The sequence below is a fragment of the Oryx dammah genome, unplaced genomic scaffold (assembly GCF_014754425.2).
Source record: "Oryx dammah isolate SB20612 unplaced genomic scaffold, SCBI_Odam_1.1 HiC_scaffold_18, whole genome shotgun sequence".
Taxonomy (NCBI): Eukaryota; Metazoa; Chordata; class Mammalia; order Artiodactyla; family Bovidae; genus Oryx; species Oryx dammah.
In genome coordinates this window covers 32,061,065-32,082,722 of record NW_024070202.1, presented here as the reverse complement: position 1 = coordinate 32,082,722, position 21,658 = coordinate 32,061,065, and the positions used below count along the sequence as shown (strand labels likewise).

General features: G+C 42.2%; 1 long non-coding RNA gene and 1 other non-coding gene across 2 annotated transcripts; one reads left to right on the top strand and one right to left on the bottom strand.

Moving 5' to 3' along the window:
• Positions 1-1,877: 1,877 nt before the first annotated feature.
• On the top strand, positions 1,878-19,811 carry LOC120878076. The gene is made up of 3 exons (XR_005724451.1): positions 1,878-1,891; positions 4,953-4,959; positions 19,692-19,811. It is a non-coding gene; the product is annotated as an uncharacterized LOC120878076 (long non-coding RNA).
• Positions 19,812-20,280: 469 nt separating this feature from the next.
• Positions 20,281-20,353, bottom strand: LOC120878298. Its single transcript, XR_005724506.1, has one exon. It is a non-coding gene; the product is annotated as a small nucleolar RNA SNORD93 (small nucleolar RNA).
• Between the last annotated feature and the right edge of the window lie 1,305 nt (positions 20,354-21,658).

The window sequence follows — 21,658 nt, the reverse complement described above, 5'->3', positions numbered from 1 at the left end:
TGAAGTGATTCACTTTATTTCAAGTAATGCTTTTTTTGTTTTGAAGTCTACTTTATCTGATATCAATTTAGTGACATGGATTCTTTCAGTTAGTGTTTGCATGGTATGTTATATGTCCTTTTCTTCAGTCTTTCTTATTCTCTTGTTTTAATGTATCTCTTGTAAGAAGCATTTAGTTGTATTATAAAATACAATTTGTCACTCTTTATCCTTTAATTTGAACATTTAGATTATTTATACTTATTGGTAACTCATGATATAGTTAAGCTAAACCTACCATGTTATTTTGGGTCTTCCTTTTGATCCATTATATTTCTTTTTTTTTTCATTATATTTCTTTTTCTCCTTTTTCATTTTCATTCCTACCATGTTTCCCTGCATTTGTCTTTCTGTGTTTTATTGTGGGTTTTTCTTCAGATATATCTATAGTTAATTAATTGCTCTTTAGTTTTAATCTACTATAGGACTTATCAACTGATTTTTTACTTTCCGTTGCAATATTTTTCAGTTCTAGAATTTCTATTTATTTCCTTTTTAAACTGCTTATGTCACCTTTTATAGTTTCCAATTCCTTGCTCAGGTTGTCAGACTTGGCATTTATTAAATATAGTAAGCATTATTGTTTTGCAGTCTGTATCTGATAATTTAAATATCTGAAATCTATTGGCATGACCCACTTGGAACCAGTTTAAATTTGAGGTTTGAATCTCAAGCCTCAGGTTCAAGACTTGAGGTTTTCTAGACCATCAGATCGGAGAAGGCAATGGCACCCCACTCCAGTACTCCTGCCTGGAAAATCCCATGGACGGTGGAGCCTGGTAGGCTGCAGTCCATGGGGTCGCTGAGGGTCAGACACGACTGAGCGACTTCACTTTCACTTTTCACTTTCCACTTTCATGCATTGGAGAAGGAAATGGCAACCCACTCCAGTGTTCTTGCCTGGAAAATCCCAGGGATGGGGGAGCCTGGTGGGCTGCCGTCTATGGGGTCGCACAGAGTCGGACACGACTGAGGCGACTTAACAGCAGACCATCAGATGGAGTAAAGCTGGACTACAAGTTGAGACAATGATTAGTTTACTCTAATTTACCCTGAGGATAGAATTATAGCTCAGCTTAAAGTAGGAACTATTTTATCTTTGTCTTTTGGTAAGCATAGACTTCCATCATCTGACTTTCTCAGGCACTAACACTGTAGTTCTGTTTCACAGCTGTTTCTTCTGAATCAGCAGATATCAGGGTCCCCTGGGCTTAATTCTTGGAATTCTCATGTTCTCCAAGTATTCATTTGATATTTTCTCATGGGCTTCTTGGCTCTTTGGTGTTTTAAGATTTTAAAATATATTCTGTCCTGCTTTTTTGAGCTTACCAGTTGGCACTAATGGTAAAGAACCCGCCTGCCAGTGCAGGAGATGTAAGAGATATGGGTTCAATCCCTGGGTTGGAAAGATCTCCTGGAGAAGGGTATGACAACTCATTCCAGTATTCTTGGCTGGAGAATCTCATGGACAGAGAAGCCTGGTGGGCTACAGTCCATAGAGTCCCAAAGAGTCAGACACAACTGAAGCTACTTAGAATGCTCTTAGCACATCCAGCTTTTTAAAGTGTAACTGTATTGCATTAAAAATATCTGTACTGCATAAAAATATAATTTTGGACACTCAGGTTTTAAATCCTGCATAATATTAATACATGTCCTTTGGGAGAAATGCATCTTTCTGGATTTTAACTTTGTTTCATCTTTTAGATCAATGATTAAAGCATGTTTTGCTTATACTGCCTTGCAGGGAGACCACATATGGCACTTTTGCCATATCTGTGTTCCTGGTAGAGTTATATGGATACCATCTTCTACTAATAGCAGTGTTTGGCTTAGTGGTGGCTGGATCTGTGTTAATATTGGGGGTTTTAATGATTGGATTGACAGGAAACCAAGGATAAAAGGGTCGTACATAAATAATTACATGGTAAATTATGGCCTCACTTGAATTTTTTGTTTAGCAAAATAAAATACTTAATAGCAATAGGGCATAACTTATAAAAGCTAGAAAAAGAGTTATCCAGCTTCCTGTCATTCCCTGGTACTATATTTAGAATATTTTATTATGGTTTTTAGATTTTTTATCTACCAGAGATTTTTAATATTAAATTCCTGAAAATATATTTTCTTTTTAATACTCTGGTATTACCGGTGTATAATAGTCATGTTATTTTTATTAAAGACAATTTCTACGTGTAAAAGATATCTTTTGTACCAAGTAACCTATCTGATGGAGAAGGCAATGGCACCCCACTCCGGGACTAATATCTGGAAACTTGTTTGTTCAAAATGCCAATCTATTTTTAGATTTTGCCTCTAATATATCTTTAACCTTCTTTTACCAAAGAAGAATATAGGATTTCCTAAATTTTTCCAATTCTTGTGATTACCAGTCAGCCTGATTGTTTTCATTCCACCTAGGAGGCTTCACAAAGCAGTCTCTGAAGCCATTGCATTGAACAGGTTAACTTATTTAAAATTTGGACTGTTGGTCATTAGGCCATATTGATAATTTGAGTCATGAATTAAATCCAGAAGAGTGTGATATATCAGTAAATTTTAAGTAAATCAGAAAAATTTAAGCTTTGATTTATTGAACATCCTGCTTTTCATGTCATCGTTCTCTCAAAATATGTTTTCATTTATTTGAAAAGCCCAGCTTTTGTCTTTTCTTTCCTTCTTTTGGTTGTAAAGGCTTTGCCTTTAGTGAGCACACAAGCCTGCTCCTTGCCTCCTACTCAGCCTGTGATAGGTGATGGAACTAAGAACCCTGGTTGGCATGGGGATTTGGTCAAATACAGTTATTCTGCATTAAACAGTGATATATTTGTAACCTGTCTCTTAAAGAGGAAATATCGTTTCTCTCTGCAGTTGCTGACACCTTGCTCTTCACTCAGAATGCCTCTGTCCCCACCTGCTATGTCATCCTGATGCTGGTATTCTCCTACAGAAGGGAGATGGAGCAAGTGTGGCATGGCTGGCTCACCCCACGTGTGTCACCGTCTCCCCCGGGTGCCATGAGGGTGAAAGTCACAGACGAGACTGCACGCCCTTTGGTGAGTCATCGCTGGATGGCCCTGCTTACTAATGTGGGATCTAGCTAACCTTTAACCAGTGTTCTCCTCACCCCTAATTTGTGAATCAGAGTCTACATACCCCAGGGATGAAGGCAATAGAACAGCAGAGTCTGTCTGCAAGGTACAAATTAGCACTGGATCTGGTGCCACTGGGGTGGAAGAAGAAAATGCTTAGAATAAACGCAACATTTGGCTTCAGATCTGCCTTGAAACGCTTTCTCTCAAAAGTCTTTTGGTTCATTTAGATGTTCTTCAAGCTATCAGATAAATAACTGTATGTATTACAATGGGCTGAGACAGTTCATTCTTGGGTTCCAAACTCCCTTTCCCTTCCTTCTGTAGGTGGTCTACTTCTCAGCTGTGGCCACCCTGGCAGCCTTGATAAACCTAGCCAGCACAGTACTGACCACCACCATTTAGAGGGATGGTTTCTGAGCCTCACAGGTGAGCAGAGGCCAGCTGGCTGGTGAGCTGTGCCACCTCAAGACATAATGGGTCACCACGGGTCTCTAATCTGCTGAGTTGTCCTGGCTTAGTGAACACAACTGATGAGACAGTTGGGTCTTCAAGAGAGGCAGTAGAGTAGCCTTTAAGAAAAGGTGTTTGGAAAAAAAAATAAAATAAAATAAAAAAAAAAGAAAAGGTGTTTGGGGACTTCCCTGGTGATCCAGTGGTTAAGATTCCACCTTGCAATGCAGGGAATGCGGGTTCAATGCCTGGTTGGAGAACTAAGATCCCACATGCCGAGGAGCTACTAAGCCTATGTGCTGAGCCCACATGCTACAACTAAGACCTGACCCAGCCAAATAAACAAATAAATATTAAAGACAGCGAGAGAAAGACAGAAGGTGTTTGGAGTCAAAGAAACTGGATTTGAATGCAGCTAAGACTAGCTGTGGCTCTTACCAGCTGCAAATTACTTAACTTCTCTGGACTTTATTTTCCTCATCTGTAGAATGGGAGAAATTACAACACCCCCCCCACCCCCACCCACACATACACACCTTGCCACCAGTTCAGTTTGGGGAAGGCTTCTGTGAGATACAGGATTTGTAAAGTGTTTAACACTATATCTGTACATAAAAAACACATAAGAAATGGATTAGACCATTATTATCATAAAGCTATATAGGCTGTACTTTTGGGAGAGAAACACCTCTGAATATATTATTACAGAGGTTCCTTGATCATTTTAGACGTGGAAAAATAAGGGAATTGAAAGATTTCTCTTTTTAAATTTCCTTAAAATTTCTTAATAAAAAGCATCTTGAAGCAGTGGAAAGATTTCTTAATTCTGGTCAGTGATATGCTTCTGCTTTACTTAGAAAAATCATCCCCAAATGTGACTGTTGATTATTACCTAATCACTGATAGGGAGAGATAGAATTTTTTTTTTCAATAATAGAGCTAAGTTGAAGAATCTGGCATCTTCTTTATTTTTTCTTCCATTTACAAAACTTGGATCATTTTCCTCAGGGGATATTCAAATTGCCAACCTAAAGCTGGAGATCTTGTCCTACCCTATATTTGTGCAATTGGTATTCTCGCTAGAAAACGTTCTTGAGTGTTGATAGCCAAGATAAAGGAAGCTATTACAAAGGACACTATTAAAATGTACTTCTTACAAAGTGTAGAAGCCCCATATAATCATGTTTTCTTCTAAACTACACTTATTTGGATGTGCTGTGGTTTAAATAACAACACTCAAAATAAAACAACTATGTGGTTAAAAGCTGGGTAACATGGTGTTGAAAGTGTCCTGTCTTTGGGTAAAGAAAATCTTCCTGCTTGCTGTTAATTAGTTTTTAAAGAAATCTAAATAAAGCATAGATTCAGATTTAAAGTTTGTTTAATTTATTTTAATTTTAAAAATCATCTTGTAAATATGTTCTTCAACGATGGTAGAATAGTTAAGAGAATAAACTTTGGGGTCAGACTGCTGGGTTTGAATCTCAGCTCCACCATTTACCTTCTCTGTGACCTTAAATATAATTTCACTTCTTTATGTCTCCAGTTGCTAATTCGTAAAAGGGAGATGCTGTGGACCCCTTAGGGTTGTGAAGATTAAGTGAGATGAATATGTATAGAAGGCTTAGAACTGTGTGTCTGGCACAGAATAAGTATTGAACTGTTACTGTCCTTTGTGCTCTGTTTTTCCCCTCTCACCCCTGTCAATATTTTAGTCATAAAAATGAATATTAGTATTGTTGTTCCAATAGTGGGATGTGATAGAAAGTACTGAGACAGGAGTTAGAATAATTCGTTCTAAGTGACCTAATTTCTTTAATCTTCAATTTACTCATGGGTTAATTGTTCAAGTTCCAGAAGAACTGATCTCAAAGGTCTTTTCCAGGTTGCAAATCCCATGATTAATCTATAGTCAGACTAAAAGGGATGTTTTCTGTTTTCACTGCCACTCACCCAGTGTGATTATAATCTGAATGTCACTCAACTCTAGTAAATACCCAACATTAAATTCACCAGGAGGAGAGATTCATCCTCAGCTGCACGATTTGTCTCCTCTCTCTTATAAGGATGAATGCAGCTTGTCTGGCATCTGGACCAGATCATCAGTATATTTGCTTCCCTCTCTGCCCCAGGTGATGACATGGGCATCTCATGTGATCGGTTGTGGTTTCATTCTTAAATGGCATTTGGTTTCACTACTTGTTGAGTGTCTGTCCAGGGTTTTTCAACTAGTTCCCCAATTGGCTGTAAAACCCTAGCAACAATACAAGAGGGCATTTCCTAGAAAGGCAACAAGAGGCTATAAACATTCAAAGTAATGCAAACTCAGAGACAGCTCTTGGATTTTTTTCCTTCCTATATGTCAATGTTCTATTTCTTCTTTCCAGAGCTAGTTTCTAACTATAATCTCAATAGTTTGTCTGCAAATATGCCTGGAAACTGTGAGAAATGAGAAGGCTCCAGTAGAACTACTGGTCATTCAGTTAATACGGTTGATCTCATTGGTGAGAGCAGGTGGTCTGCCATGTACAGTTACACAGGTTGTCTACTAAACAACTCCAGGGATTCCATTCAGAGAGTTTCCACTGTGAGTAGCACTCCCCTGGGAATGTGCAGTTTACAGCCTGAGAAACCTATTTCATGGTCCTTAGGACAAATTACTCCTCCCTATCTTACTTATAAGCCTCTTTCCTAACGATGCTAAGCTAGAGAGACAACTGTGTTAGGGGATATGGGCTATTTTTTGGTCAAGACAATAGATAAATTGGCCATCCCTGCTACCAACAGTGTTTTTAAAATCAGAAATTGTTTATCATTAGGATGAGGATGACATGAAAGGGAACCTGCCCAGTACTAAATATGACCCCATTCTCTCAAGACAAGAACCGCACCTGCCTACTGACAGTGTTGCCCATCTGCCAGGGCAACACAGCCCAGGGATTGTTTCTGAGGTCAGTTTCCCTTTCTGGACTCCTTATAATTATCTTTTCTCTTAGTCTTTTGCAATTAAAGCTCACCGGATCTCACTATATGGATGAAATATAAGTATCTGTAGAGACAGGTAAATAGATATACATATTTACATGATGGATGAATGGAGTAAGTAGATAGATAGATAGGATAACAGTAACAGAACTAATGGCAGGGATGAGATTAGATGAGATAGTCCTCATAAAGCCCTATTTCCTTCCACATATAGTAGAACTTGTCAGTGTTAGCAGCTTTATTCATTATTGTTTTTATTGCTATCTTTAAAAAGAAAACCTGCTATGGCAATAAATTTTTTTCTATGACCAAATTCACCCTTCCCACAGCTCTTGAGCTAGAGCAGATTTAGCTCACATAACCCGTTCTCCTTCCTTCATAGCCTTATTTGGCTCTTCTAGTCCTTTTTTGCTGTTTAATTTATGCTAAATACGTCTTACAAATACTTGCATATTTTAAAAATCTGTTTGCAGTCATTGCCTATTCTGTCCTGGAAGACAAAAAGGTATTTGTCATTCTCTTTTCAGGAGTATCTACTTCTTCAGAAAAAAAACTTCAAAGGAAATATCTACCGCTATTTCCAAGAGCTCGTTGCCGCATCTCAAGCTCATGCAATTCTGTTCTTTACTCTCTCCTGTGTCTTCCCTCTCTGCTCAGCATCCACCTCCTGACTTCACTGTATGTCTTAGTCTGGGTTCTCTCCAGCACAATCCTGGAGACAAAGATTTGAGGTGAAAAGTAATCTATTTGGAAGGTAATCCCAGGGAGCGTGGTGAAGGAATGGGATATGAGACGAGGAAGTGGGAGAAGCCACTAAAGAACATGGTACCGTATGGACTACTGTTGCAGGAAATTAGGGCTCGGCCCCCGGGGGCCCTATGAGAGCCAGTGCGGGACAAACCTCCAAATCATCCCACCAAGGGTGAAGGAACTGGAGTGAAACACCAAGTGTTGTCACTCATTGGTCAGGGGTTGTTCCCAGAGACGTCGACTTCTGGACACTTGCAGCCTGCCCTCACATTGCTATTTCTGGACAGAGACCCTTATTTAAAGACACCCAAATACTTGGGGTAGGAAGCCATCAGTGCCCCCAGGACTTGTCCGACAAAGAAGCAGATGAGGCTGGGGTGGGCTGAGGGCATCAGGGCAAACGCTGACATGCAGCTTATTTGGATTTTATTTCAGGTGAAATGGACTCTTGGGAAACCACTGATGGGTTCATTGACAAGTCCAAAACTTTGGAAAAGCCAAAGAACCATAAGCCTAACTTTGCAGGCCAGCAGGCTACAATCTCAGAGTTTTCTGTCTGCCTTCAAAACACATGGACGCTGGTGCGCATGTGCCATGAGGGTGGGGAGCCTACTGCAGGCAGACTGTCTTCTGGGCCTGGCCTGGGCCTGGCTTTCCTCTGCATAAAGGTGCTGGACTTTGACTGCATCACCACCGGCTCCACCCATGTCCAAGGGATTGGAGGCTCTCTGCTTAGCATCTTCACAGCCCTCTCTGCTTTGTCTGGCCTGATGGGCACAGTTCTCTTCCCCAGGCTCAGGGGACACTATGGCTTGGTCACCATGGGAATCATATCCAGCTGGTTCCACATGGGTTGTCTGACACTCAGTGTATTTTCTGTGTTTGTTCCTGGAAGTCCTTTTCATCTGGCTGTTTTCTTACTTCCATTAAGCAAAAACTTTTCTTCAAACCATGAGTTGCTAAAAGACCAGGTCTGTATTTATTCCTTTGAAAGAAACATGAACCAACCTATCCTTCCAGACTGTTCCTCCAGTCACTGGGCCAATAGCACACAGTTCTGTTTGAGTGAGGGCAGGACCCTGAACATCCTGTTTTACATCTCCATTACCTTTCTCTTCTCAGTGTGATCCTGGCAAGAATCAGTGAGCAGTGGGTCATGTGTGGCATAGGATTTTCTGCAGCCTGTGATGTTGCTAAGTAATTGTAGAAGCATTTCATGGACTCACCGCTGTGTCATTGTAAGTCTTCATCATTCATTCACCAAGAACCCATTACATGACAAGAGCCATCTTAGACACTGGGGACACAAGAGTGGTTTATCAAACGAGGTCTTAGCTACACTGAGTGTCTGCATGGGAGACCAATGAATAAGTAGCAACAGCCAACAACACAATGTGACAGGAGCTATGTTAGGAAAGGACAGAGGATTGGAGACACATAGGAGCGACACCAAATCTGGTCTTGGGGGCTGGGGAAGCCTTCCCGGAGGGAGACACAATTAAGAGATCCCTGAAGGGCAAGCTAGGTGGGTGACATGAAGAGTGAAGAATGCTCCAGGCAAGGCGGACAGTTGTGCAAAGGCCGAAATGTGAAAATGTGGAGATCTGGGGAAGTGAAAATAGTTATTTCCAGGGTGTAGCTCAGATGGTAAAGAATCTGCCTGCAATGCAGAAGACCAGGGTTGAATCCATGGGTTGGGAAGATCCCCTGGAGAAGGGAATGGTTATCCAGTCCAGTATTCTTGCCTGAAAAACTCCATGGACACAGGAGCCTGGTGGTCTGTAGTCCATGGGGTTGCAAAGAGTCGGACACAATTGAGCAATTAACACTTTTACTTTCAAGCATGTAAATACTTCAGATGGCATCTACAGTGAAGGAGTATTTTGACCTGGATCTTTTCTTTGTGGACCTGGGATGGGGCGAGGGGAAAGAGGACAGCTTGGTGAGGCCAAAATTATCTTTAGTTGCCTGGGGAAGAGGAAGGAAATCCTGTCCCAGACACAAGGGGCCTGACTGAGCATCTACAAGCTTGTCACCCTGAGAACTTGGGCTCAGAGCTCTGTCACCAGCGATATGCCATTCACCCTGGCAATGAGGACATTAATGATTTGGTAAGGGTGTTCGGTAAGGGTGTTTAAAAAAGTTTTGGTCGTTTTATGCCTGATGAATTCAGCAGTGACATGTTGGGTATCAGCAGTGACGGGGTTAACAGCCTGTTGGCCGTGAGTGATTCAACCTGCAGATGCTCAACCTGCAAAGAGTCTGGACTTTGTTCTTAGACATGGACTGCCTGTGATCCAGTTTCCACCCAGGGAGCATCACTTTTGTGCCCAGTCCCTGATCCCTACACCCAGTCCACAGTCATCATTTCCAGAACTCTTCCCTGAGGCTCTAAGCCAGGTGACCCTCCACCCCCAGGGCCAAAGTGAGGGAATGGAGGGTCCTGGTGGGTGGTGGAAGAAGAATCGAAAGCTGACTTCCTCCTTCACTCAGCATCTCCCAGCCTGCTTCTGCTGTGAACCTCAGCCGGCGCTGGGCTTCAGCAAGGCCCCTGGCCTTCCTGGGGCTCAGAGCTTCCCCTCCTCACCTCTGGGGCCACAGTGGGATGGGGGCATGGGGCTCGGGTTTCCTGATTTCTGTCATGTCTTTGTCCACAGAATCTTGGGGATATGGGGAGAGGAAAAATGAGAGGTTTGTAGGTCTCATTCCAGGGGTTATAAAGCCATGGGCTGGCCTGGGAACTGCATTCCTCTGATGTGATGCGCATGTTTGAGAAAGGAATCATTCCTAATTCCAAAGAGATGATTTAGAAACCTGTCCTTTCATCTGGAGATGACCTAACCTCTAAAATATGTTGAGTGAAGGACCTGATGGGTGAGTTACCTTTTATTAGGCTATTTGGTTTGTATTTCCCAGTCTTTGATTGAACAAACGATTGAATGCGGGTTGGCAATTTAAGATTTACGCAATTCACATTATATTATGAGAATAAACTAGTTCTAAAGGGAAAAAAAGAGTCCAAATGACTCTTCCTGACACAAAAGAAACATCACGCTTAGAGAATGTGGAATCTTGTTGGCAATGCCTACAATCTAGAGGTGCCCGAGAGGAACTTGGGGTTTTTCTCCATGGCGATAGCAGTTCTTCTTGTTGACTCTTGATAAGGATGCCAGAAACACCAGAGCAAGCTTGACGCTCATGAGGGAGCCAGCTAAGGATGTGGAGCCAGGCTGCCCAAGGATGTTGGCATGTTACCTAAGCTCCCTGTGCCTCTGTTTCCTTATCTGTAAGATGGGATAGTAATGATAGTGTCTTCCTATCAGGGAAGTGCTGAGGATGCCTTGAAATAATTCCTGCAGGAGATGAGCTTAGCACAGAACCTTCACAGGTATCAGAGCTATTTACTGAAAGTGAATATTAACTCTCATCTTCAGTCGCCATCATCATTTGTATATTTTGGCCGTGATTGTGGTGCTTTCACGAGCATTGTTGGGTAAGCGTGGAGAGCGGGGTTGGCAGTGAGATGGAGAGGCAAGATACTGGACGACTCCCACAAGCACGGCCACCACCAGCAAAGGCCACTCACTTTTATTCCCAGCAGAACTGCAAACAACCTCAGGGTTGGCGGCGTGGTCAAAACTGCACAAGTTAAAAGCATCAGTGCCCCAAAGAATGTAGTGTCGAGCCCTGGCTAGCGTGTCTAGCGTGGCCAGGCCTGGTGGCTGTCTTGGTGTCTCCATGGGACCAGTGGCCTGTGGCCGCCTGGCTGTCCACCACAAAACCCCAGGCGCAGAGTTCACTGCAGGCATCTGCTCAGTAAATACTTTTTTCCATTCTGGGTGGAAACTAAGTTACAGAACTCTGGCTACAGCATGATTTGACACATTGCTCCACAGTCCCTTTGCTTTCTAAAATCTAAGAGCCATGGCTCTTTCTGTCCTCAGTTTATAAACAGTCCTGTCAGTGCAGAATCAGCTCTCACGTTGTGCGGTTGCAGCATTTTATAAATATCTCCAACCTGTCAGCACCGGGTCTTAGGGGCCACGTGCCAGTTTACAGTGAGCTCCAGGTCAGAGTCCTTTGGCAGGCCAAGCTCTGGGGCTTCGAGGTTGTGAGCCGAGTGGTTGGGATGGTCCAGAAGGAGGGGGAGCCCGGGGCCAGAGTCCCAGGAGGGGGCCGCCGCATGGTGACAAGCGCAGTCTATGAGGACAGAAGGCCTGGCCAGTGCTCTTCAGGGACAGACACTGGAGGACACAGCATGTTCAATGCAAATTATTCTTGAGTTCAGAGCTGAGTCCAGAGATCAGGACAAGGCAAACAAGAGGCCTGTGCAGGGCCAGAGCTGGATTTCAGGGAGAATCCAGGAAACTGGCTGTTGGCAGAATCTGGAGCAGGCACCGGAGCCTCCAGGCCTGTCACTCAAGGACAGCATTGCCACCTGGTTTCTGACTTATTTGGTGCCTGCATGGCAGGTCCTGAGGCTGCTTTCCAAGTGTAATCAAACGGTCAGAAGAGTTGAACATGACTTAGTGACTCCTGAAAGGGTTAGTTACTCAGTTGTGTCCGACTCTTTGTGACCCCCTGGACTGTAGCTTCAGTCCATGGGATTCTCCAGGGAAGAATGTTGGAGTGGATAGCCAATCACAACAAATGTGGTTGAAGGTGGGGAGGGGAGAGGGAGCTAATTTCTTCTCTGACAAACCAGGAGGGGAGAGGAAAAAACATGGAATTGGAGCTGAATGTGAAGCCCAAGACTTGGTTCTTTGTTCTGTTTGGGGCATGAAATGGAGATGTAAATAAATACATTCAAAATGAAATTATATTGCTACCTAGTGATACTGGTGGTGATGGTGATTCAAAAATATTATTTATCCCACAACAAGTTACTGATTGTAATTACCATTACCATGCCAGGCATAATAGTGTACACATCATAGTATTGTCTCATGTAGATGAGGAAACTGAGCCACCGAAAGCTTCATTTACCCAACCTGACTGTGCAAGTCAGTGCCACAGCTGGAATTCTCACCGAAGTGTCTGATATTGATCCTTTGACATCACCATAACCCAGCTTCTTCAGAACATTCCAGAAGCAGAGTGAAGCGCTGTGAACGGCATACAGTGCTCCCTGAACGACCTCAGGGACCTCATCCACTTCATCCTGGTCATGCTGGCCCTGGGGCCGCAGCAGTTTGGCATGCTAGCCTGTAACCACAGGCTACGTGCTATATATTTTTATGCAAGAAAGTGTATGATTACAAATGCCCATTTTCAGAAGACAGCAAAGAAGGGCACTTCAACCTGAGAAGTAGGCAGAGCCCCACTGATACTGGCCCCAAATCTCACTGTTTCGAGTGATTTCCCCGAGTTGCTATGGGTGCCTATGTTGTTCCACTGCTACATTTGAGAGCAATTATGTCATCCATCACCTCTGCCAACAGCATCAACTGCTTTAAACGCATCTTTCGGGTGACAGTGACTTGCCAGAGTTTGAAAGGGGTCTGACTGGTGGTACAGGCATGAACAACTCAGATTCCACTCCAGCCAATTCAAAGGGGCTTGTTTTAATTTTCCCAGCATAACTCAGTGTTTTCAGGTCTTTGTTGTTCTTTTGGTTCTAAAATTAGGCAGGATCTTTCATTAAAATTGGAGCTGGATCATGATCAATGATGTCAGTTTCTTGAGTTTTTGTTCCACAGCTGGTTTGTGAATGTTCTTTTGTAAGGACTGAAGCTATTTGTTGAAGTAGATCATGGTAACAACATTTGGCTCGAGTGGAATCTGAGTTGTTAATGCCTGTACCACCAGTCAGACCCCTTTCAAACTCTGGAGGCTTTCTAGAGTCTAGGTCCAGGCCAGGAATCTGATGGTCCCTCAGCTGACTTGGGTAAGCTTTGTCTCAGTGATCAAGCTGAAACATCCAGTTTGACCAGTTAACTCTGATTAAGAAAACCACTAGTTTGTGATGAGCAAATGTCGAGTTTCTGGATGCTTATAACAGTCAACATTCAAACTACTTTGGGGAACCTAGTAGAAAATCCCAATAGTTTTTTGCTTAAAATAATGAATTGCTATTTTGTAAATACTATGGAATGTAAATTCACTTAGAAGTGAGAACAATGAGGCTGGCAACGCAGGCCCCTCGGGCCTCAAGGTACAGAGAACCTTTGGTGGGGGAGGAGAATTTGGGGAGTAGCGTGCAGCACACTCAGTACCACCTTAGAGGCTCGTGCGGTTGGGAATGACATTTTCTAAGACAGGGTTTTTCAGCCTCTGCCCGGTAGAGATGGCCTCCGCACCACACTAGATGCCAGGAGCAGCCCCTGCCTACCCACTTGTGAGAATCACAGATGTCTTCAGACATGACCAAAAGTCCCCAAGGAGGGTCAAAGAGTCCCCCAACCCCCAAAGCTCCTCTTAAGAATCACTGCTTAAGGCAAACATGAAAACTAAAGGAAAAAATGTCCACCTATTGTTAAAAGACAAAATGGCCAAAATTTATCCATTAGTAAGAAAATTACAAAAAGGGATTTTACACAGACCTGCTTCTTAGAGCTAAGTGAAAACATGGCAAAGAGAAAATTTCGTGAATATTTTGCTTAACATACGGTATTTTGAAAAAATTATACTGTATATAAGTTCTGGTACTATTTAAGGTGCCACCTCCCGTGATTTTTCTCCTTCCATGAAAAACCTGGAAGACCATGTTACTACACACACAGACGCAACCAACTGGGTCAGGAAACCAGGACTGCTCTTCACACGGATTCTTCACTACGGAGGCTGTTTTGAGGGGATATAGTACATCCTGTTCCCTGACCTTTGATTATCCTAATGAATACAAATACTTGCACAGGGGAGTCTCGGAACAAGTATTTAATAAATCCATTCTGGTCTTTTATTTAAAAGCTCCAGAAGCGCTGGCAGCTTGAGTGTATAATTTATGTCAAGTCTGTACCACTGGCTCCCCACACCTGCACCTCCTGTCCTTGGAAATTGTCTTCTTACCTGTGAATTCTGCATTTTACGTGCAGAATTACTTAATTTTACTTTTGCTTATCCTCCAGGTCCTGTGTAGTAAGACACCAACATCTTTCTCTCTTGGATTATAGGGTCACTATTTTCATGTTTCCATTAATATTTCATGTTTTAGATCAGTACTGCCTAACAAACAGAAATATAATGCAAGTCATACTTATATAATTTTAATATTTCCAAAATACTATAATTTAACTTGTAATCAATATAAAATTAAATTTTATATTTTTTATTGATGTATAGTTGATTTATAGTATTGTGTATTATAGTATTAAGTGTCTTATCAGTTCAGTTCAGTTCAGTTCAGTCGCTCAGTCTTGTCCAACTCTTTGCGACCCTATGAACTGCAGCACGCCAGGCCTCCCTGTCCATCACCAACTCCCGGAGTTCACCCAACCTCATGTGCATCAAGTGGGTGATACCATCCAGCCATCTCATCCTCTGTCGTCCCCTTCTCCTCCTGCCCCCAATCCCTCCCAGCATCAGAGTCCTTTCCAATGAGTCAACTCTTCACATGAGGTGGCCAGAGTATTGGAGTTTCAGCTTTAGCATCATTCCTTCCAAAGAACACCCAGGACTGATCTCCTTTAGAATGAACTGGTTGGTATCTCCTTGCAGTCCAAGGGACTCTCAAGAGTCTTCTCCAACACCACAGTTCAAAAGCATCAATTCTTCGGCGCTCAGCCTTCTTCACAGTCCAACTCTCACATCCATACATGACCACAGGAAAAACCATAGCCTTGACTAGACAGACCTTTGTTGGCAAAGTAATGTCTCTGCTTTTGAATATGTCATCTAGGTTGGTCATAACTTTCCTCCCAAGGAGTAAGCGTCTTTTTATTTCATGGCTGCAGTCACCATCTGCAGTGATTTTGGAGCCCCCCAAAATAGTCTGACACTCTTTCGACTGTTTCCCCATCTATTTCCCATGAAGTGATGGGACCAGATGCCATGATCTTTGTTTTCTGAATGTTGAGCTTTAAGCCAATTTTTTCACTCTCCTCTTTCACTTTCATCAAGAGGCTTGTTAGTTCCCCTTCACTTTCTGCCATAAGGGTGGTGTCATCTGCATATCTGAGGTTATTGATATTTCTCCCAGCAGTCTTGACTCCAGCTTGTGCTTCTTCCAGCCCAGCATTTCTCATGATGTACTCTGCATATAAGTTAAATAAGCAGGGTGACAATATACAGCCTTGACGTACTCCTTTTCCTATTTGGAACCAGTCTGTTGTTCCATGTCCATTTCTAACTGTTGCTTCCTGGCCTGCATACAGATTTCTCAAGAGGCAGGTCAGGTGGTCTGGTATTCCCATCTCTTTCAGAATTTTCCAGTTTATTGTGATCCACACAGTCAAAGGCTTTGGCATAGTCAATAAAACAGAAATAGATGTTTTTCTGGAACTCTCTTGCTTTTTCCATGATCCAGCGGATGTTGGCAATTTGATCTCTGGTTCCTCTGCCTTTTCTAAAAGCAGCTTGAACATCTGGGAGTTCACAGTTCATGTATTGCTAAAGCCTGGCTTGGAGAATTTTGAGCATTACTTTACTAGCGCGTGAGATGAGTACAATTGTGCAGTAGTTTGAGTGTTCTTTGGCATTGCTTTTCTTTGGGATTGGAATGAAAACTGACCTTTTCCAATCCTGTGGCCACTTCTGAGTTTTCCAAATGTGCTGGCCTATTGAGTGCAGCACTTTCACAGCGTCATCTTCCAGGATTTGAAATAGCTCAACTAGAATTCCATCACCTCCACTAGCTTTGTTCGTAGTGATGCTTTCTAAGGCCCACTTGACTTCACATTCCAGGATGTCTGGCTCTAGGTGAGTGATCACACCATCGTGATTATCTGGGTCGTGAAGATCTTTTTTGTACAGTTCTGTGTATTCTTGCCATCTCTTCTTAATATCTTCTGCTTCTGTTAGGTCCATACCATTTCTGTTCTTTATAGAGCCCATCTTTGCATGAAATGTTCCCTTGGTATCTCTGATTTTCTTGAAGAGATCTCTAGTCCTTCCCATCCTGTTGTTTTCCTCTATTTCTTTACACTGATCGCTGAGGAAGATTTTCATAGCTATTTGTTAGTCCTCCCCAGACAGCCTTTTTGCTTTTTTATAGTATTGTGTATTACAGTATTGTTAGTTCCAGGTGTACAACATAGTGATACAGTATTTTTGCAGATTACAAGATGTTATTACAAGATAGTGGGTATAATTCCCTGTGATATATGGTATATCCTTATTGCTTATCTATTTTATGTACTACAGCAACTTCTGTTAATCCCATATCCCTAGTTTGTCGCTCCCCACTTCCTTCTCCCCTTTGGTAACCACAAATTTGTTTTCTGTATCAGTGGAATCTAAAAAATACAGAAGGTTGTAAACACACTTTTAAAAATAATTCTTCCAAAACTTATGTTTTTTACACTTCAGCTTATTACCTATTTGCACTAGCCACATGTCAAGTGCTCAATAGCCACATGTAGCTAGTGGCTACTGTACTGGAGTAGTTTGAACTCTATGATAATTCTCAAAGTTCCACATTTTTCTCCACTACAGAAGGCCTGTAAATAATACAATGGGCTCTATTCTGCCATAGATAGTGGGAGTAACATGTCAGAGCATTTGCCCAACTGAAAAATCATTTTATCAACTACATTGCCAGAAACAAATCATGGTGACCTACATCATCCTGAACTGACTGGGTTTTATCTCACAACTGAACTGAACTGAACCAGATTGATGTGGAGCTATTCCGGAAATGCAGATGGCAACTGTGGAGGGTACCTTGATACTTGGCCTTTGCAGTACAGATAAACTCCACCAGGGGGCTTGCTAGCTGTGATTGCATAGTCCTAGGTAAGACAATTTTATAAAATATCAGAATCAGTTTATAAACTTTTCAGTTTACAAACACAGGGCAAATTTTAGAAAGGCAATTTTTATAAGTACAAAATCAAAATAAGTCTTCCATACACATCTGTTTACTTACTCAGTCTCAACATGGCTTTCCTCTTGAGGTTTTATGCCCATCTTTGGCTCACAGGGGTCACTGGCTGACTGATCTTACTACCCTGGTCAAATGCATCATTCCTTACTATCTCTAGATCCCCATTTAGTTATCCACTTTCTCTATTCTATTTCAGATCATGAGGGAGAAATGAGAATCTTATTTGGGCTCCAGGGAGCCTAGAATACAAATGACCCTGCCTCCTCCACCTTGTCCACTTAAAATTTACATTCAAGTGCCAAATGACCAATTTGCCAACTGGACTTCCTGACTCCTAGGAGGCTCAGTCATACTGGTGGGAGCCTTAAAGCATCAGGTCTAGTGGCTTGGTTTTATATCCTGCACTCTACTTGCTGAGCTTTTGTTGTTCCATTGCTGTCTCATCTGACTCTTGGAGACCCCATGAACTGCAGCACTTCAGGCTCCCCTGTCCTTCACTACCTCCCAGAGTTTGCTCAAGCTCATGTCCATTGAGTTAATGATGCCATCCAACCATCTCATCCTCATCCTTTCTCTTGCTCTGTCTTTCCCAGCATCAGGATCTTTTCCAATGAGTTGGCTCTTCGCATGAGGTGGCCAAAGTTTTGGAAATTCAGCACCAGTTCTCCCCTCTAATTATGTTTGCTATTCGTTTAGTAGTGTCCGACTCTTTGTGACCTCACGGACTGTAGGACAGACCTCATGGACTTTATGACCTCGTGGACAGAGGACTCCAGGCTCCTGTCCATGAATTCTTCAGGCAAGAATACAGAGTGGGTCGCCATTTCCTTCTCCAGGGATCTTCCCAGCCAAGGAATTGAAACCATGTCTCCCACATTGCAGGTGGATTCTCACTGTCTGAGCCACCAGGAAAGCCCCCTATTTGTTTATAAGCCACCCCCAGATCATTCAGGGAACATGGTTGGGGTATAAAAGATATATTCTCTTCATGCCCAAAGCTCCTCCCTTAGAATAACAAGTCCTGTGAAAACATTTCAGCTCCATATTTGCTTCTCCTTAGGGCCTGGTAGTTTAGTCATGCTTAGTCACTCTTGCTTTTAGCACACCTCCTAGGCATGTGTGATGCCACGGAGGGCAAGCTGACTGCAACTCACTTTGGTGATCCTAGATTTTATTTAACCAAGGTATTGGAACTCTCCATTGTCAGGGTACAGGGAAACGGGTTGGGGGAGATGGAGCGATTATGTACCATACCTGGAAGCACAAGAAGGCACCCGAAAGCCCTGCTTCCTCCTATAGGAAGATGCACAACACAGCTGCCAGTGTTCCTGGTCATGGTGAGCAGGGCTCAGCAGGCTGTGGCTAGACCTGTTATCCACAGGAATGAACTGGCCCATCCCTTTTCAAAAGAACACTTGAACATCCCCATGGAAAGTATCCACATGATTTATGCATCCAGCTTTGCCATTAACCCAGTTATTCAGCATTCTCCCCGGTGGCTCAGCTGGTAAAAAAAATCTGCCTGCAATGTGGGAGACCTGGATTTGGAAGATCCCCTGGAGAGGGGACCAGCTACCCACTCCAGTATTCTGGCATGGAGAATTCCCTGGACGGAGGAGCCTGGCAGGCTACAGTCCATGGGGTCGGAGTCAGACTGAGCAACTTTCACTACAACCTCACACCTCCCTTAATTCCCTGGTTTAGCCAGTATCTGCCCAAGTCAGCCTAAATTTTGTTGTGTAATTTTCACACTTCCTTTTTCTGCTACCATGTGGCTACTAGTATACATTGTCAAGAGACACAGAAGTGTCATACCACTCACCCTGCCAAAAGCTGTTGTCTGAAACATCTATAAAGAAAACTTGTATACCCTTGAGGTAAGGTTAACACATCCCTTGACTGTTTCTCAAGCATTTACACACTTAAGATGATCCCAAGGTGTTTTTGCCCACTTTATTCTCAGCAGCTTAATCACTGACCCAAGACCCTCTTCCCACAGATTTCATTAGAAATGTCATTTAAGATGCCAGAAAGGGAAAGTTTTTAAGTCATATTTATTGAAATTGAATTTACATTCAGTAAAACTCACTCAAAATTTCTGACAGATGGAATTACCACTATAATCAAAATGTAGAACAGTTCCTCAGCCCCAACCCTTAAAATGCTATTCAACAAACTCCTCCACTGATCTGTCCTCTATACAAGGGGTCAAATCTAATCATCAAAATGATTAGACAAAACTGCAAGCACAAAACCCTGAGGTTTAGCATAGTCAAAAGAATAGGATTTTAAAATAACCTTTGTAAATTAAAGCAGCTAGCCAAATTCTCTTAAGATATTTGTAGAATAGCTCGTCTAGCTACTGTGTCAAGATTCAGGCTGGATGGCAGAAAAACTGTTTTAAATAATGGAATTGGATTCTGCCGAAAATTCTCTACAGGGCAGATTAATATTCTTACAGATACTTGGCAGTTTTTTTAAAAAAAAATTCACCCCTGCTACCACCATGATGAGGACAATTAGCAAAAAGCTCTATTCTGTATACATCAATCATCACATGTTCAAATACACCTTATCTCCTGGAAAAGCTTCTTTCAAGCACCAGTCCTGTAAGAGAAGTATCACAGTAGGTAATTAGAGCAGCAATTACTAAGTTAGATATTAAGAAAATATAGTGACTAAAGCCATGTTTATAAAAGCAGTTCAGGTAAGGAAAATGAATTCCCCAATGAACTACATATTGCCAAATCAGGCATAGCAATATTCTGACATTAAAAAAAAAAACCTCTAAATGGCCACCATTGCCAAAGATAAACATCTTTAAAGATTAGATGCCAATCACTTAAAAATACTTTTGTAAAATAACACTTCTCTTGGCATAATAAAGTATCTATTTACTAGAGCCCCCCATTTTATTTAAAATATAATGTTTAAAGAGGGAGGATGTGATTGCACTTAATAAATTCCTGCCCATCAAATTGGCCTCAGGTAAATCCTTTAACCCATCAGAGCAGAGGATATCCAATCAGATTAGGGTTCTCATCCTTGGCCAAAAATTCTATCTATTTAATAACTTAAGCCAGATTTTCTCCATTTGGTCCATACCTTAAGCTTGTCAGCATCTTGTCAGCCTGATAGGAAAGAGAGAGAAACAATGTTAAGAATACCACTAATTTTTAAAAAATTATTTTAATTGGAGGATAATTACTTTACAATATTGTTTTGGGCATTTTGTGTCTTTTTTCTTGGTAAACAGTATCTTATTGGGCTATTTACCTTTGACTGAAGAGCTAACTTGGGGTAGAATTCCTGTAAAACAGCAATATTTTCCCAATTTCCTGACACTGGGAATCTCCTGAAATTACCAGCAAGAAGACACCCTCTTTCTAACTGGGCATCACCATCTTTCTAACTTTATCTCCTTGTTACACTAGCGTGGAACAATATCAACTTGGGGAAAAAATATAAACATTACTGGTAACAGTATTTACCTATGAAAGATGGAAACAAACTCTTCACATTAAAAAAAAAAAAAAGCAAAGGAAGCCTGAAACTAGTGTATAGAGGCGGAGGCAGAGGCCATCGAATTGAGAACAGTCCTGTCAACACTTGCTCAATTCCCACAGTCTTTAAATAGACACTGGCTCTCAGCCATGTCCCTCTCCTAAAGGGAATTGTTAAAAAAAAAAAAAAAAAAAAAAGAGGGGGCGGCGCCGTGCTTAGGCCACAGCTCGCATCAGTAAAATCAGATACTTTCTGATCCGTAAAAGGGTCTTTCACCACTGAGGCAAACATGTAAACATCCCACAAGCCTCCCATTTCAAGAGATTACTAAGCGGCACCAATGATAACGATTCCTTCATTCAGTCAGCTATAAATTGAGATCTTTACAAATTTTATTAAATCCGGGGAGTAACGCTTTTGATAGGAATGTATACCGGTAAAACACTTAAAATGCCCTCTAATGCTGAGGACCAGAGTGAAACTTAGAAATGCTTCCTCTAGGGACAAACTTTCTCTAGGGCCACTTTTCCTGTTTATCTTGGCGAACACAAGTCAGAACTCGAAAGGTTCCGACTTTTTCTCAGGCCAGAAAACGATGACGGGCCTCACGCTCATGAGACTCCACACACGTTATGAAAGAGGGTCCCATGCTGCATAACGCACTGTCAATGCTGAAAAAGGAATGTGGGGGAGAAAAATTGCTCCCTCATCAAGGCTCACAGTAGCTAACCGCTCCCACAAGAGTCACGCAGACCTTTTAAAGAGCGCAACCACAGAGCCAAGTGGCAACTGAGAGGCATTTGCGGAGTGGGAATGCCTGTGTGGGCGAAATTACCTCCGTTTCTTGCTAACA